This window comes from Nicotiana tabacum, chromosome 2 (assembly GCF_000715075.1).
Source record: "Nicotiana tabacum cultivar K326 chromosome 2, ASM71507v2, whole genome shotgun sequence".
Classification (NCBI taxonomy): Eukaryota; Viridiplantae; Streptophyta; class Magnoliopsida; order Solanales; family Solanaceae; genus Nicotiana; species Nicotiana tabacum.
The window spans coordinates 103017851-103024314 of record NC_134081.1 but is presented as its reverse complement, the minus strand read 5'-3'; the positions used below and the strand labels follow the sequence as shown (position 1 = coordinate 103024314).

Below are 6464 nucleotides of genomic sequence, written 5' to 3'. Positions count from 1 at the left end.
AGGCCATTGCGGGTCTTGTGGATATGAAGCATATGGTGGTGCATTATGGATAAAGTAGTGGGAAGGTGAGGTATGGCTTTGGGGATTTTGTGGAGAGAAGTAGCATCGGGGAGGATTATTTGGAGTAGGAGATACTCATGGGGTCGATGTTGAGGCTGAAAGTGTTGAGCATGAACGCGCACTGGGACTTGTCGTTGGCGGGGCTCAACAACATCAGGAGGGCTATTTTTGGGAAAGGTAGTTGGAGGACGTACGATGGAGCTACTAAGGAGGTTAGAAAAGCTGTGATAAGCGGGAAAATTCGGAGAATATGGTGGATGATTTGACACTATGACCGGAGCTTGGGTAAGGGTAGCATCTAGGAAGCCAGGTGGTGGCGGGGGTGGTGCCTTCCCAGTCATCCAAGCCTGATACATGTCGACATGTGTTGTCTCAACATACTTACCTCTTCAACCAACCCAATGTCTTGTTCAACCAACTGCTTTCGGGTACCAATATCACCTAACTCAACTCTGTTATCGTCTGCCATTACCTTTCGACTTTATGTTATAGGAAAGAGTTACCAGTTTAAGAACCACAAACCAACCACCCTTCTGCTGTAATAAAGATAACAAAGAGGAACAAAATAAAGTCATCACGTTAGCGTTATGGCATTTAACATAAGATAATCTCGCATTATGTGCAATGCACCTAGTCACATTTATCGGTTCTAAAATGACTCCGAGGGTACGAAGGTCATATGGCATCATCCCAATTTTACTCTCATTGCCCTTTTATTCTTCATTTCCTCTCTTACGCTCCTGGATTTGCTCATTTCTTCCCTTTCTTTTCTTTCTGATTATCGCTCTTTTTCTTTTCTCTCGCTTCTCGCTTCTCACATCCCTTTTTTTCTTTTTTTTCTTTCTTTTTTTTTCTTTTAATTTCTAAAATGATTCGATCGAACCCGATGTAGATTGCCTACGTATCATGTTCCACATGAATCAGACCAAGCGTATTTCTGGAAAAGTAATGGACAAAATATACTAAAAATAAAATCTTTTTGAATTTTTCATTTATAACTCTTTTTGGTTTTCACATACAAAATAGGAAATACGATAACAAAAGACTCGACAAACTCAACTAGACTAGGACAGACTCTGACACCACCTAAAAGATTCGATACTACTGTACAAGACTAAAAATAAAAGGCAACATGAATGACAGACTCAAAACATAAAAGTATCCTCAAGCAACTCATGAATGCAGTGGTCCTGACTGGATGGTCCTGGGGCGTCTGTCATGCTCAATCTCCGGCAAATGGATCTATACCTTTATGAAAAAAATAAGACCAAATAGAGTTAAAGACTTAGAATACTATGTGAGACAATAACACTTCCTGTTGGACACATGCAAGACATGATTAAGGCTATTTTTGCAAACTGACCTACGTGGCCAAAAGGTGGCTAAAAGTGAAAACTCAATTAGGACGACCTCTAAAATATGGAAACACCTCACGAAGGCCCATAAACTCTCAGGAATCGCGGTCCCTAAAGTTGCTTTGTGAAAATGATCCCACTTTGCAGAAATGGCCTATGTGGTCGAAAATGGCTAAGCATGCAAATTAAATATGAATGGACCTTAGACAGAGAGGACACCTTGTGGTAGACTTAAAACTCTAAGACATGGGTTAACAAACCACTTTTTGCGAAAATATCCCTATTTTGCAAAAAAGGGCCGATGTGACCTAATGTGGCTAGACATGTAATATTTGGCTAAGACCCCGCGAAGCCAAGAACTTAAGACTAACTAGGAAGACCGGACTCTATGTGGGCTGCCTACATATCCCACCTCGAAAGACGAAAATCAGGTATGTGTAGTTCGGGAGGATTGGATATGGGAGAAAGTTTTGAAAAATGCAATTAATTTGAAAAAAATATTTTTTGTCTTTTTTGAAAATGATAAGAAAGTGTAAAATCTTTTTGCTTTTTTTTTTTATTTTAGAAAATGGAGCAAGAATATAAAAGTGACAAAACCCTCAATATTCTCTCTTGCTTCTTTTTTCACCATTCTTTCCCAAACATCAGTCTGCTAAATGACCTTTCTACCCTCAAAGATGCAACATTTAGCACGTAGAATGATTGAATGTCCTTTTGGGCCAGCGGGCCTATTTTGACATAATTTGGATAGGCCTCCTACAAAGGGACACGGTGCCTGGGACCGAGCCCTACTAGGTCTAAATGACATGATGCAAATAAGAATGACCTAAAGGCTGACCTAAGTTTGAGGTTCACTAGACAAGGCAATTCGGGGGAACGTATGGTCGATGGTGGCTGCTCAAGCTTTTCACCCACTCCATACGTCCGACGACCCCCCCTTCCCCCCAAAATAAGGGTGACTCAATAAAGAGTTCGTGTACGCCACACGTACTACGAGACTTATTGTAGAAAGAATTGACCGGGTAATGCAAATGATGATAATTATAAAGCAGTAACACATAAAGGAAAATGGTAAACACATAAACAATTAGCAACTAAGCAACAAAGTGTAAAAACACACAAGAAACAAAAACACAAAAATGCCTCAATTGAGTATTCTAAAAAGCCAACAAGATCACAGTATCAGCTCGAACCTGCAAATCCCCAACAGAGTCGCCAAAGCTGTCACACCCCTTTTTTCACCTCACTAACCCTCTTTAAAATAAATAAAAGATTTGTAAAGCTCAAAAGGGTTTCAATTTGAAGAGTGACAAAAGATTGTGTTTCGAAAGATTTTTCAGAGTCGCCACCTGACATTTGGTTTCGGTGTGTCAGGTCACCGTTTAAAAATAATTTTTCTTTCAAAACACGTTTGACCCTAAAAATGACTGCACCAGAGATTCAAGGTAAAGGGGTTCATTTGACTCGGGGAGAAGGTGCTAGGCATTCCCCAAGTCCCGTGAAGGTCACGGTTGCATACATGATCAAGTTGGCTTTTAAGAAAACTCAAACTGAGGCAAAAAACACACGAAAGAAAGAAACATAAACACACAAGAGGCTCGAGGTTGTCCCCACCTAAAAAAATAAAAATAAAAGAAGAAATAAAATAAAAATACTATAATTCTATTCTACGCTTCTTCGCATCGTCCCGTCTTTGGCCTCTAACTACATAATACTTCGGGGCATTCTCCTGATAAAAATATTTACAGAGTCTACGGGCCATTCCCCTAAATATAAACTAAAGGGAACGACCTCTCGCCTCGAAATTAAAACAAACAAAATACTAAAGTTTGCCTATCCGAACATTAACGGCCTAAACATGTTCCTAGCGGTTAAACTAATAAAGCAAAATAAAAAATTCACAAAAAAAACAAAAAAAAAATCATCCTACACTCAAATCGTTATAATTTTAGTTCTCAGCTACTACCAATTTGCCTTGCAAAGTCCAAAACTATTTTTTTTTGCTTTTTAAATCACAAAAAAACTACTATCTAATTATTTTAGTAACCCAATCCGAATTATCGAACCTTACTTCTTTCCCGATTCTTAATCTCCTAATTTTACTATTTGCTCAAGTAATTCGAACACCACCAGAGGAGAATCAGAAGTTGGGTACAAATTTCACATACACTCATTTAAACATGCTTTTCAATTGAAGTCCAAACAAATATAAATTAATAAAAAATATCAAATCATTTAAACAAAATCACATACCCACACAAATAGATAGCAACCAACGAGAGAAAGTAAGAAATGGACCTCAAAATGAGTCATCTGATTACAGTAGCAGTGCGTGAATAGGAACCGAGGCCAGAACTTGACCGGAAATCCTCGACTGAAATCACATGGGACCGGAACTGTCGAGCCAAGAACGGAAACTTCGTTGTAAAGCTTGAACGACGACCTTGCTTTTTAACTAGAATCGAGCGCAACTCGAACAACCTTAACTGTGGCGGTGCAATTTTGAAAATCTTATCTATGATTATCATCTCAAATCCTTAGTAATACTGCAATGGTAATATCTAGAGTTGGAATATAGAAGCTCATATAGCAGAATAATGGAGGGGAGGGACGTTCTTTGTGTAGAAGGTGAAAGTGGAAAGAGGAGTGGAGTTCGGCGGCCAAGGCTTTTACATGACTGCTAGGTGCTTGTCAAAATGTGTAAAAGATGCTTTCAATTCTTGATTGTAATAGTGGAGCTAAGTGGTGGTACAGTGAAGGAGATAAGATTTTAAAGTGGTTGAATGGGGTGAAGATGGAGTGGGGCGGCTGAGAGTTAGAAGGGGTTTTCGAGGATTCGAGGCTTGGAATCGGCGAGAGGGTGAAGAGAGAAAGAGATTGGCGTAAGTTGGGTGGTGTTTGGAGCACCACCGGCGGCGGCGGCTTAAGAGAGGGTTGGGCGGCTGGATCTTGGAGAGGAGGGTGTGTGGCTCTCTAGGTTTCTTGAAATTAGGAAGATGATATTTTTATATGGCTGTGAAAAATGACCTTGGCCATTAGATGGGGATGGAGTGCATGGCTTGGATTAATTCCTCCAAAAGGGCTGTTGGGTCAAGGGATTGGGCTCAGGTGGAAGATTCGAATTTGGGCTCAATTATGGACAAGAAAAGCTTAAAATTCATTAACAAAGCCAACTTTGTTCCAAATTAATATAAAATGCTTGTAAAACCTAAAATCACTCCTAATTGGTTAAAATAAAACTAAAAATTAAAAATGAAACTCTATATATTTTTTTAGTATTTTCAAGTGTTATAATAAAGTAAAAAAAATAGATAAAATAGGCAAAGTCATGATAAAATTAAAATACTATAAACATAAATATACTAATTGATCTTAAACTAAAGATGAAAAATATTTTTGTGTTTTCAAATTGTAATTTGAAGTAAAAATTGGCTAAAACTCCATAAAAATTAAAGTTAAGTTAAATAAATATTTTAAACATTAAAAATAGCTCAAAAATATGACGGGTCAAAAATTACGTGCTTACATTTACAGCCAGAGAAGAGTGAGATAGCTCGTGAGATTCATCAGCTAGCTAATCTTGGAGTTTGATTACTAGATTGAGGTGGTACCGGAGTTACTATTCAGGACACGACAATATCCTCTCTAGTAACTGAAGTGAAGGAACGCCAGTATGAAGATCCTGTGCTAGCTCACTACAGAGATACAACCCCTCAAAAGGAGAAGACACCATTTGAGATTATAGGAGATGGAATCCTCAGATATCGAGGTCTATTATGTGTTCCTAATGTGGCAGGGTTGCGCCAGCAGGTTATGGGATAAGCTCATTATTCTCGTTATTCTATTCATATAGGAGCGACAAAGATGTATCATGATATCCGGGGAATATACTGGTGGGATAAAATAAAGAAGGATATTGCAGAGTTTGTTGCTCAGTGCCCTAATTGTCAGCAGGTTAAGATTGAGCATCAGAAACCCGGTGGATTATTGTAGGCTATAGAGATTCCGACTTGGAAATGGGAAGTGATTAATATGGATTTCATCATAGGCTTACCTCGTACCCAGCGTAAGTTCGATTCTATATGGGTTATTGTTGATATACCTACAAAATCAGCCCATTTTCTGCCTGTTAGGACTACGTATTCAGCAGAGGATTATGCAAGGCTTTACATTAAGGAGATAGTACGACTTCATGGTATCCATATATCTATTATCTCCGATAGAGGTGCTCAGTTTACAACTAATTTTGGGAGGTCCTTCCAAAAAGGATTGAGGACTTAGGTAAGTCTTAGTACAACATTTCATCCCCAGACAAACGATCAGGCTGAGCGTACTATTCAGATATTGGAGGATATGCTACGGGCTTGTGTGATGGACTTCAGGGGTAGTTGGGATGATCATCTTTCACTGATTGATTTTGCGTATAGTAATAGTTATCATTCTAGCATTCAGATGGCTCCATACGAAGCTATTTATGGGCAGAAGTGTAGGTCTCATATCAGATGGTTCAAGATTGGGGAAACTAAGTTAATAGGACCAGAGTTGGTATAACATACAGTTGAGAGGATTAAGCTTATAACGGAAAAGCTATTAGCATCTCAGAGTCGTCATAAGTCATATGCAGATAATCCGCGACGAGACTTGGAGTTTCAGGTAGACGACTGGGTATTCCTAAAGGTATCACCGATGAAAGGCGTTACGAGATTTGGTAAGAAAGGAAAGCATATCCCTCGGTACATTGGACCTTATAAGATTATATGCAAAGTAGGCCAAGTAGCATATGAGTTAGACTTGCCTTCCAACTTGGATTATGTACATCCAGTCTTTCACGTGTCTATGCTCCGTAAGTGTATTGAAGATCCCTCTAAAGTCATTCCAGTTGATGATGTTCAAGTTACAGAGCAGCTATCATATGATGAAGCTCCCATTGCTATACTAGATAGACAAGTTCGGAGATTGAGAACTAATGATGTAGCTTTGGTTAAAGTACTTTAGAGAAATAATAATGTGGAGGAGATGACTTGAAAAGCTGAAGAATAAATGAAGACT

At 38.8% G+C, this 6464-nt stretch overlaps 1 long non-coding RNA gene across 1 annotated transcript; it reads right to left on the bottom strand.

Annotated features, from left to right (window-relative positions):
* Positions 1-1020: 1020 nt before the first annotated feature.
* Positions 1021-4489, bottom strand: LOC107826262 (uncharacterized). Its single transcript, XR_001657240.2, has 2 exons — positions 3714-4489; positions 1021-1308 (listed from the first exon to the last, which is right to left on the bottom strand). It is a non-coding gene; the product is annotated as an uncharacterized LOC107826262 (long non-coding RNA).
* Positions 4490-6464: the final 1975 nt, after the last annotated feature.